Source organism: Arvicola amphibius, chromosome 7 (genome assembly GCF_903992535.2).
Source record: "Arvicola amphibius chromosome 7, mArvAmp1.2, whole genome shotgun sequence".
NCBI classification, from domain to species: Eukaryota; Metazoa; Chordata; class Mammalia; order Rodentia; family Cricetidae; genus Arvicola; species Arvicola amphibius.
Window position 1 is genome coordinate 55,641,570 of NC_052053.1, and position 12,079 is coordinate 55,653,648.

Below are 12,079 nucleotides of genomic sequence, written 5' to 3' on the forward strand. Positions count from 1 at the left end.
TTGCCTGCTGGCAAGGGGTGGGCCTTGTTCTGTGAATTGACTACCTTTGGAAATGTGACCAGTTAGTGTGAAATGCATGTTTAGCAAGCATTAGGTACTGTATTTGAACCAATAAATGTGAATCCTCTGCACATGCCATCTGTCTGTGAAGCTTATCTGGGGCTTGGGGGAGGGATGGCTAGGTGTCCTGAGGCATGGACTTCTGCTCATAGCCAGCACCACCCATTTCTGTTGCTGAGAGCCTGGCAGATAATGGTCTGCTCTAGAATTTCAGAAACCAGCGAGTGCCTGCTGTATGCCAGGCACTGCATTGCTTTTTCATAAACCTAGACCACCAGGAGGACTAGGTTTATTCCAAGACTATTGTCTCGGTTTGTAGATGAAGAAACTAAGGTTGAGAATGGTGCACGAGGTTTACAACCAGAAAAAAAGCACAACTACGGGATCGCCTGGTGGGAGCTACTTAGACCTTTAAAAGTGTGAGGAACGTTGTGACTTGGGATGGGAACAGGTAGTAAGAAAGTATAAAGGAGAGGCTTCCCTGATGAGAATGGTTCTGAAAGTCACCAGGATGAGAACTATACACCACTGCAGCTGGTTCCAAGATCCTATAAAACAAAAGAACATGAAGAAATTGAGTTTGGGGAAGAGCGCTGCTGGAAGGAGTTCAGGGTTTGGGAGAAGTCATGTGCTGAAGTTCAGCTGTGTCAGGGACAGCAGGGCGCTGCGTGATGACTCTCCAGAAAACCAATATGGCTTCTTTATAACTTATGTAGGTTGTGAGCAAATAGTGACTGAGAAGTCAAAGGACATGGCCAGAGGCAACACACAGTGTCATGAGCCCAGATCTGCCAGTTCCAAAGCCCAGCCGTTTGTAATCCTGCTCACAAATGTAGGCAGGATGTCGCCTGAAAAGACAGGGAGACTCCCCAGTGGCAAGATAAAGGCCTGAGGAATCTTCTCAGTCTATTAAATTGTTCTGCGTGAAACAGGGACACCCAGCTACCTTCTATGTTCCATGCCCAGCCCAAGATACCAAAGAGCCCTTGAGGCTTGAAAGAGGTGATTTGAAACAAAAGGACCACAGCAGAAGGAGGCTGTCTTCAAGAGGAAGCAGATAGAAACAGGCACAAGAAGGGAGTGCACTGGCTGCCTAGTGACAGCCACGCCCTATGGCCACCTGCTCTGAAGCAAACTGGCTCAGATGACACATGAACAAGCAGCAGAATTGCTTTTGAATCCAGGTCTATCTGATAGCAAAGTTACAACAGTGTCCTCCCTGCTCCTTCAGCAGTTCTGAGCACAAATGGAGTCTGTAACAAAGCTTAGCAACAGACGGCCTTTGGTTGAACCTTCCACTGTTCAAAAACAAACCCACCAGCAAAAGAGTAATCCTGTAAACTATATGCAAGCCAGACTTAATTGGCTGAAAAGCAATGATGTCCCCAAGACCCTGGGATGCTACTGAACATAGCCACTGATGAAGGCCTTGTCAAAAAAGAAACCGTCTGTTGCCAGGAACTAGGAAGATGCCATGCTCTTTGTTTTCCTCCCAGACTCCCAGGCTTCCTTCCCAAGGCTGTGGGAAGTCTTACCATTTAGCCCAACCAGGCTGTGCCAAAAATACTTGATCATCAGATTTACTTATTTTTTTCATGAAAGTTTTGTTGGGTCAGCATTCCATGGGATAAAATTTAGGACCGTGCTCTCCAAATATCTAAGTGGCTTCTTAAGTAATAGTGAACTGTAAGCTTCCTGGGGTATGAGGTGACTGTCTAGGAAGAAAGAAGAATGGAGGAGTGTAGCTCTGTGACACCCAGGTTCAGCTTTAGCACCAAAATAACAAGTGACATCCACGAGGTCACTTACTCCCTAGCGCAACCCAGTAAGGTATGTGCTGTGGTAATTCCATTTTACAAATAAGAAAACTGAAGCCCAGAGAAGGTAAATAGTTTGCATAGGTGACCTAACTAAGGGGCACTCACGAGTGCCTATTGGAAACATGTCCACTGAGTTCACCAGGTTGGAAGTAAGGATATCTGTGCAGCCAGCACTGGGAGCTGACTGCTCCAGGTTCCATCAGGGAAACCAGACACATTCAGAAATGATGGTAGGGTGCATGGTAGGGCTAGGGTGGTCTGGCTGCAAGGGTCCTTTCCAGGGTTTACTTCCTTTGGCAACCTGTGAGGTGGGGAACATCAACAAGGGGTCTCAGCTCATCTCCACGGTGGTATTTAACATTGACCCAGATAGATGCCTCCGTGGTCCCCACTTGGTTTGTCCATGGCTCAGGAATTTAGGAATGATAGTGGTTAGCTCTAAGGGCTTACTGAAGTCCATCCGTACAAGGAGGCTGTGTGCTGAAACTGCAGCCCCCTCCACCTCAGCAGCAGAGGCCCAGCAAAGCCAGAAGCCTCTTTTCTACTCTGCCTAGCCTTGGCCTGGCTGCCCATCAGGAGTTTGGGTGCAGTGACAATCAGCCTGCCAGCTCCTGTGGCAAAAGTGCCCAACTGCCAGACCCAGGGCTCGTGGAGACTTTGTTCCCTTGGTAACAAGTCTCACCATGGAGACCACAGCCCCATCCTTGCCCTCCTTGCAAGCTCCCTCTCCACAAACCTTCCCTGCTCTGCACCCAGTCCTAAGAGCATGTGGGTATAACAGAGTGCAATAAGGAAGCATACAGCCAGCAGGAGCAGCCCAAATCTATGCCTGGGAAGGATCTATGGTGGCCATGCTCTGCCTGATTTTGGCTGAAAGCCAGGCAGGCACCAGACCAAAGTCACAAAGCTGATCAGTGCAGGAGTTGAAACTTTAGGCTTTAGGTTTGGGATCTGTTTTTTCTCCTCCCTGTGGCCAAGATAGCCTTGGGCTACAGTCTAGCTAGAACTAGATAACTGGTGCACACACACACACACACACACACACACACACACCACAGAGAGAGAGAGAGACAGAGAGAGAGAGCCCCTGCTGGCACACAAACCATTGCTGCAGCCCTTTGAGGTCCAGGCAGGATCCTACATCAATGGAGGAGTTGCACTATTTTAAGCCAGGACTGGAGGGCCCCATACGGGCACAGGGGAGGGTGGCCTTAGGCCCTCCCTTGGCTAGCTTCCCGGAAGTCACCATGGCCTCCCTCCTCTCCCCCAGCAGCTTTCAGAGGCAGTCACTTCCCTACAAACAGGAAGGAGGTCCTCAGGCCAAGACCTCCAGTCCCAAGTTTCCTCCCCTTCCCCCCACCCCAGCCCTCTCTACTACATGGGGGAGCACACCAGAGCAGGATTCTTGTACCTACTGGGGATGGCTTCCTAGGTGGGCAAAACAGGGCCTAAAAGTATGCTGCTCCATTCACCCCACTACTCCAGGACAGGTTTCCCCTTTCTGGAGCCCTTTGGTCCCCTCACCACGGACTGACTTTTCCGATTGAGGATGGTCACTGAGTCAGAAGAGTGGAGGTGTCCGCAGATCTGGTCTCATTCAAGGACGCTAGAGAAAAAGCAAAGAAAAACATACTAGAACACTGAAAGTAGCAAACAAATTGAGACAGTCCAAGAGAAAGTCAGGGGAATAAACAGATTGATCAGCATAGAGACAGAGAAAGCCAGGAGACACAACCAGTAACTGCAGTGGCCTAGGTCCAGGAGAGCAGGGCCATAGCCCGGTGGCAGCTCTGATCCCCCCGCCCCCCCTCGGCAAGCACAAGCCTAGTCTCAGAGCTGTGGGGGGCCCACCGGCTGCAAAACTGGAGAGGAATGTGGGGAGCAAGGCTGGGTCACCTCTTGAGGGCCAAGCGTGTGCGCTCTGAGATAAGCTGCCCCAGGAAGGGGCCACAGCTGCACTGCACGCTCCAGAAGCATGAGAGGTCCAGGCCCAAGGCTGGCGGTTCAGCACCACCAGACCCCAGGCACCTGCCCTACCTGGAGGGGTTCCACCAGGCTTCATTCTAGAAGGTCCCAGGTCCCTCTGGCCCTGCCTTCCTTGGAGGACGGGCAGCTTCTAAATACACTTACCTGACTACAGCCTTGGCTCAAGTTTGGGGGATGGGAAAGGGATGGGCACGAAGCCATAAGCAGAGCAGGAGCGCCAGCAGGTTGGGACACAGAGAAGTACTGCGGCGGACAGTTCTGAAATGAACCCCACATTGTCCCCATGTGATTCTGTACTGGTGTGTGTGTCCAATGTTTGGGGGGCAGTGCAGTAGTGACACTCTCCACAGGCCCTGGCTCTCTGTCTAGAGAACAGCCCCCGGGAAGCACCCGTCTTTCCCACCCTCACCAGGTGGTCCAGCCTGATGAGCCACAGGAGGAGGAAAAGGCAGCAGGTCTAGAGAAGGCCCCCAGCTCCCCCTCCCCATGATGCAGCTGAGGCTCCCGCTGACCACGGCCTTGACCCAGCACTATGGACTTCTCTGACATTGGCATCGGATCTGAACATCTGGCAGCCGGCTGATAAGGGGTGCAGAGGAAACAGCCTCGGCTGCTGCCAGCAGACCCGCCCCCTGCGCTGCCCGGAATGGGGTCTTCACAGCCAGTTCCTTCTGCCCCCAACTCCCTGGGCCCCTTGGCCTTTAGTCCATTCTCTGCTTCAATCTCTCTATCTCTCTCTCCCCTCCCTTTCCTTTTCTCCCTCCCTCTCCATTCTTGCGTATTTCTTTCTCATCTCTCCTGAGGTTCTCTCATTCCTCCCCTCCACCATCTATGGGAATTCCTTACCATCAGTAGGTTTCTGATCTCCCCTCCCAGCTTCTTTTCTACTGTCCCTCAGTTACAACTGTTCCCCTCCCCTCCCTTCCAGTGTCTGAGTATCTGCTTTTTTTGTCCTTTCTTCCACCTCCAGGAAATAAGCCTGGAATTTTGGGAAAGTCCCTACTCAGGAGTGAGCCTCTAAGCTTTGTCTGCATTTGGGGTGGCAGCTCTGAATCAGGGCTGTGGCTCGGCTTCCTTGCAAGAGGGATGGCCTGGACCCCCAGCATTGCAACTGAGCTCACACAGGAACACACATAACGTAGGCTATGCCTCAGCTCTCTGCTTTCCCACTGCTGAGTTGTCTGTGCTTAAGTAACTTTAGAGGGATGCCTTCTGACCGAGTTGTGAACGTTGCTCACTGGAGGTGAAATAAAGATACTCTACCCGACTCCTAGGATGGCAGCAAGGCTTGAAGACTAAGCCTAGGTATGTAATGGTTCACAAGGACTTAGTGCCATTCCCATGCTCACAACCCTGGCTCCTTCCTGCTCTGTCCAGTGGTGGAGCACCTCTTTGAGTGAGGGTCGATGGGCCAGAATAGGAGGCAGCCCTGAGAAAGTGGGTCTATCATATCCAAGGTTGACTAGGGACAGCTAACACCTAGAGAGGAGCCAAGATAAGCCTGAGACCGAGCCTCTTACACAAGCACATGGGGGCTTCTGCAAAAACAAGCATTCAGTTGTGCTGAGGACCTAAAGATAAATCAAGCCTCCACTGAGGGTTTCCCCTAGCTGAGGTGAGTCACCAGAAGGGCAAGCAACGTTGACAGCGATGTTGCAATGTCAGATTCAACAAGGAAAATGCCTCTAAGGACAGACAGAGTAACCAGGTCTTCCCCTGGTCCTGTGTGTGTGTGTGTGTGTGTGTGTGTGTGTGTGTGTGTGTTGCTTATACTTATTGAGCACACACAGCATATTAAGGGGACACTAGGCAAGTTTCATACCCATTATAAAGGGAAAACATGAGGCCCAGAGAGGAGCCATATTGAAATGGAACCCAGAGTCTTTGCCGGCAGTGCTCAGATCTCAAGGACTTGTCAGGACACAACAGCTAAGCTGGCCGGTAATTTCCAAAGCACCATGGTGCTGAAAGACACCACTTACCCTGTTTAAGAAGGCAGGTTCTGCTGCTCGTGGTGGTGTATGCCTTTAATCCCAGCACTCAAGAGGCAGGTGGATCTTTGTGTGTTCCAGGCCAGTCTGGTCTACTTGGAGAGTTCCAGCCAGCCAGGGCTACACAGTAAGATCTTACCTCAAAAATAATAAATATGCAAAAATAATTTTTTTTTAAAAAAAAGAGGGCAAGCTAGGCACTTCTAAAGCTCTGGGTTTGAACACACATACACACACACACACACACACACACACACCAGGAGATATAGAACCTACTTCTTGAAGTCTCTTATCTAAAGGGGCAAAAAGCCAAGATTTTGTTGTGGCATGTATGTGACAAATTGATGAAATGATATTTTCTAGCCTATGTCTTTACTAAACTCAGAGGACAAGCAGCATGGATTCAAAATGAGAATATTTGCAGGAAGGTCAGGAAAGACGAGTCAGGCATGGCAGCTTACACCTGTAATTCCAGATCTCAGGGCTGGGTGCAGAATTGCTGCCAGGAGAATAGCCTGGACAACAGAGTAGTAGCTCAGAGCAAACAAAAAATAAGTAAGGCCCCTGCTCAGGAGCCACGATGGGCAGCAAGATGGCTTCCGCCAGCAGGGTCGTGCAGTAGTGAAGCCACATGCTCCATTAATAAGGTTCCCTGACAGAAGAGACCATCCTAAACTCAGTGCCTCAGACATTTGAGGTCTGCTGGGCCTCTCACTCTTCTGTAATTTCACAGCATTCTAAAGGAAGCATATCCCCAGATCTGCTGATGCATCTGGGGCCACCAGACACTGCAGAAATACTAAAAACATTACCTCAGAAATACAGAAGGAAACCTATATCTCAAGAAGAAATGGACTTTATCCAGCGTGGAGGTTCAGAATGATCGCTGTGGCTGCTGTTTGTCGCCAGACAAAAGGACTGTCTTTACAATAAAGGACTTCCAAAATGTCAAGCAAAAATTGTATATTAAACAACCTTAATAAATATTCTGTAAAAATAATGAAGCATAGAAACTCTAGATGGCCACTTGTATCCCCTCAGTGTATCTTGGTCAGCTTCTCTAACAAGCTGACCTGCATACCTATTAAAGTCACATCTTTACATATTAGCCTGTTAACTTACTCTTGATTATGAAGTGTTACCAGTGATGAGCTATTAAAAGCACACAGTATCTAGTGAACAATTAATTTTTCTCCTTTCTGTTTGTTTAGACCTAAAGATGATTTATGAAGCGTAAAAAATAAGTAAATCAGAAAAACAAAATGTTTAAATGAAGCAAAGTAATAAAATGAAACAGGGAACTGAGAAATAATAAAAATAAAACAAAAGGAGTCTGGTTAAGTTCTGGCTCTAGACAGACCTAGGTTAAAAAGGCATGACTGGGCCGGGCGGTGGTGGCGCACACCTTTGATCCCAGCACTCGGGAGGCAGAGGCAGGCGGATCTCTGTGAGTTCGAGGCCAGCCTGGTCTACAAGAGCTAGTTCCAGGACAGGCTCTAAAAAAGCTGCAGAGAAACCCTGTCTCGAAAAACCAAAAAAAGAGAGAAAAAAAAAAAGGCATGACTGGGGGGGGGGGAGTTGTATGTAATGGTACTGACACAATTAAAACTTACTCAAATGTTCTGATGGACAGTAAATTTCCCGGCTGAACTCACTATTTTAAACCTGAAGCAGGGCACAGTGGCGCAGGCTTATACTCCCAGCACTCCCAAGGGAGTGGCTGGAAAGTTTGAGACCAGACAGAGCTACATAATGAGACACTGTCTCAAAGCAAAAAAAAAAAAAAAAAAAAAAAAAAAAAAAAAAAAAAAAAAAAAAAAAAAAAAAAAAAACCAGCAAAGAACTAAATGGTAACATAAGGAAAAGACACTCTAGATTTTAAATCCAATTGGCTCAGTTATCTAGAAAAGTCTCTGTCATCCAGAGCTACATAAACGAGAAGTTTTGGGTGACTTGCCTGTTTCTTCAAGTGGAGTGGGAGTTCTGTCCCCACTTGGTGGCCCTGTGCCCTAAGCTACTCCCCAGAACAAATGGTTGCAAATCCTCTTGGGACAGACTCCCTGTTCTTCACCACAGCATCCCCTAGTGCACAGAACAGTGCTGGGCTCACAAAGCACACAGTCTGTTGGAGATGAAGAAGGAATGAACAGAGAGGTCTGGGATAGAGGACCATGCAGGGCTCAGCAATCTGGACCCAAAAGGACCAGGCCAGTCCAGGACCTGTATGGACTTGAAGAAAGTGTACAGAGATATCCAAGGCAAAGCAGGGAAGATTTTAAAAAAAAAAAAGCCTTCTAGATTTAAAAACTACCTCCTTTCCTACCGGCCTGGGTACCCACATAGCCCAGTCTGGAGTCCCTGTAACCACACCCCTAGCCCAGCAGTCTTGGCATGGCCTCAGAACATATCTGCAGCTCCCAATGCATAGTGATATTCAGAGAAGCTAGAATCAAAAGCCACATGAGCCCCACCTGACCGAGATCCACTATGCCATTCCTCCCCATCAGCCATTCTGACTCCACACTCAGATCTGAGACAAGCTGGACCAAGTAGTGTCCAGGTCAATACCCAGGGAGGAAGTCATTCAAGAGGAGAGACTTGCAGCCTTGTGAGGGAGCAGCCCGTAAATCAGGTCCCACTCCCACCCAGTCGCTAACAAGCGGCTGCCTACCCTGCCTCAGGCTCCCACAGTGGCCTGGACAACCAGCTGGCCAAGGCCTCCCCAGTGCCTTGGCCTCTGTCCCCGCCCAGGGCCCCCAGAAAGATAGGGGTGTTTTTTTTCTTTTAGGAGAGTGAAAAAGATATAGACCTAAATGAAGAGAAACACCAACAAAGGAGGAGAGAGGCCTGCAGAGTCACGTGGGGGCAGAGACCAATTGGGCCTCCGGTGGCCCCCCCCACCCACACGGGGAGGAGAAGAGGACTATCGGACAGGGCCAGTTTGCTGTCCGCCTGCTACCCGCCTGCTGTTGGGTGAAGAAGTTCCTGACGGTCTGCTCACCACTGCCCTACCTGGGCCCTGGGAGCTTCTCCACCAGGACCCTGGTGCCCAGTGTCCATCCTCATCCGGCTGAGAGTTCTCCTTCCGCTCAGTAAGTGAGGGCCAGGGCCCAGGCCTCTAATGGCCAGCCTCCCTTCTCAGCACCTCACTGGGGCCTGGACTAGCCACTGCCTGTTCTACAGAAGGACCGGTGCCCACCACTCTGGGCAGGGAAAAGGCCAGGGGTCTCCCCAGATCCATTTCCTCATTACAATACCCCTCATCTTCCCTAGGCTTTATTAGGAGGAACTAGGCCTATGGCACAGAGCTAGTGGCCTCTGAGGGTGGCCCCCGGTGTCTTAGAGGTGTGTTCCTGTGGGTGTGGTGTTCTGTGACTGTCCTGAGGGTCTCGGGCTTATCCTCCAGTCTTGGCATCTTGCTGCCTGAATGTCTGGGTTGCCTCTATGAAGGTATCTGAGACTCCATAGATGTATGCCTGTGTTTCTGCTGTCAGTCTGGGCCAGTGTCTACTTTGCTTCCTTGGGTAGATGGATTGAAGGGCTGTAAGTCACTGTAGTAGTATATGGGGCAAATTAAGGGTTCAGTGGAAACATGGCTTTCAACCTGTGGAGCCCTGGGGGAAAGGGCTGAGGTCGAGGCAGAAAGGTGGGGCAGATTCTTGCCCATCCCCCATCCCGCCAGGGGTTTAGCCCAGAGGAGTGCCCACACTGTCCAAGAGGCCCCTAGTGGGCTCTACCCTAGCGGTGCCTACTCAGGAGCCCAACCCCCATTCCTTCAATCCCCGCTGCCTATTGGCCTCTGTGGCTTGGTATATTTTGTGGCTTTTGTTTTGTTTGTGTTTGTGTGTTTGCTATGCTGGAAATGAAGGCAGAGCCTTACACTGGGTGTGGTCCTGCCACTGAACCCCATTTCCTCCCCAGTTTCACTTTCTGAGGGTTCCTGTCTGAAGGGGATTTGTTCATAAACCCGTATAGCCCCCATCCCCTGCTCTACAACACAGGCTGTAGGTTCTCGGGTGTGAGGACAGGGCCTGACAGCCTCTGGCGCTCTCTCCTTCCAAGATTAATTCACACAGTTTTACCCAGGAACCCTGGTCTGTAGGACCGGATTTTTTCCCAAGGAGGGAAGTGACTTGCCTGAGCTAGGACAGGACAGCCAAGTCGGTCAGATTCCGTGCCTCCCTCCATGGGCTTAACGACTCTGGTTGCTGCAGTGGGTCTTCAGCTTTGTTCGAGCACCCTAGTTCAGCATCCACAGAAGCCTGAGCCACCAGGTGAGATCCACACAGAGTTTTGGATCGGTGGGGCTCTGCCAAGGCATAACTTCTGTGCTTCCCCACTGCGGCTTTTTGGTGTTCATGTCCAGCCCCCAGCACTGTCTTCCACCCTTGGTGGCCAAGCGGGCTGGGCGGGATTGATCAGACCTCTTCAAGCTCTCTCGGCCTCAGTTAACTAACTTGAAAAGCCGTGTGATCTGGTGGATTTTTCCAGCCCAGAGCGATCTCTCTACCATCTCACTCGCGGACTGCTGGGAGCTCCTCCTCCCCCTACGCCGTAGTTAGAAGAGAGCTCACAGGGGCGCAGGGGTGCAGCTCCCCGCCTCTGCTTTTAGGTCTCTGCGCCCTTGGAGCTCAGGCTGCTTACCAGACCTAGGGATGTTGCAGAATGGGATGACCACGCTTCCCATTTCCAGACGAGCATCCTGAGGGAGACTCGCAGAAATGGGGTTCACCCCAACTCTCATTACCCACTCCACCGCATCACTCGTCCATCCGCAACCACCCTCTGAAGCACCTGACTTCGGATTAAGAAACAGAGCCAGAGTGGGTGCTTGCAGCCTGAGTAAGCAAATGTGGCAGTGTCAACTCGAAAGCTTACTTTCTACCTTGGCCTCGTGACTTACCCACGTCCCCTTAGTCACTTCCACACAAAACACTTCCACCGCAAAACGACCAGCGTTCCCATCTTGGCCCTGGTCACCCCTAAACTGGACTAGCAAACGACAGTTCGCCTTCTTTCTGCGTAGGCTGTGGCTTGAAGCTTCCCGGCGCACGACGCCTGACCGGATTCTGGGGTGTTCGGGGTCCCTAATTCCCTTAGAGCTCGCGGGTTTCGGAGGACCGAACTGGGGCTGGAGGGCCGGGAGGTGAGAGTGAAGGCCAAGCGGATCTGTGGGGAGGACGCGGCCCGCGCCTCCGCCCCCGGATACCGCACGCGCGCATATAGAGCGACCACCCCAGAACCGCGAGGTGGGTTCGCGCAGCGCGCAGTGCGGCGGAGGGGCCCGGGTCCCAGGTGCGCCTCGAGAGGCCCCGCGGGCGGCGGGCGCGGGGAGGCGGGGGCAGAGCGGGCCGGTCTCCCCGCCCCCGGCCCAAGTGGCCGTCATCGCGGGCGGGCGGCGTTGCGCCCGGGTGCGGCTTCATTGCAGGCGGCGGCGCGGCCGAAAGGTGCGGGGCTCTGCTCGCCGGAGCGGCCTGGGTGGGCGACGCCGTCGTACGGCTCTCGCCGTCTTAGGCTACAGCTCTCGGAATCTGGACTCTCCGCCTGAGGTCTCCCGCAGCCTGCACCCCAACCTCTGTTGGACGCCCGCGCCGTCTCCGCCCGAGGTCTCCGCCCAACGCCCGCGACCCCATTGCGCCCTCCATTCCTGCTGCCGGCCCGACGTCTCGGGCTCGCCGGTGGGTGCCGTCACTGTGCGGCTTTGTCTGCGGACTCAGTGGTCCGGCGACAGGGTTCTCTGCCTCTCAGGGTCAGCCCCTATCCCTCCACACGGCCACACCTCTGAGCTCGCTGCCCGCACCGCCGCCCGCCGAGAGTCTGTCTACAGGTCCCCGACCCTCTCGCTGGGCACCTCCGTCTCCAGGTCTCCGTCTCTCCAGGTCCTTGTCTCTGTCACTTTTGCTGTCTCCATCTCCTTAGGGATGTCTCTCGTTGCTCGGTGTCTCTCCCTGTGTCTCTGTCTCTATGTCTCACGGGTTTTCTCGTTGAGTCTGTCACTCCGAACCTCTGATCCCTTCTCTTTCGTTACCCAGCATTGGTCTTTCGTCTATTTACTATCTACCATCTTTATACCATCTGTCGGTCACTGATCATCATCTATCCATCATCTGTCTGACCTATCATTTATCTATCGTCTATCTACATAATCTATCATCTATCAGTATCTCTCTACCAACCAGTAACTATCAACCAACCATCCAGGAATCTCTCCCAATGTCTCTA

General features: G+C 51.8%; 1 pseudogene; it reads left to right on the forward strand.

Moving 5' to 3' along the window:
- Window positions 1–6,437: 6,437 nt before the first annotated feature.
- LOC119818366 lies at window positions 6,438–6,740 on the forward strand (annotated as a pseudogene).
- Window positions 6,741–12,079: the final 5,339 nt, after the last annotated feature.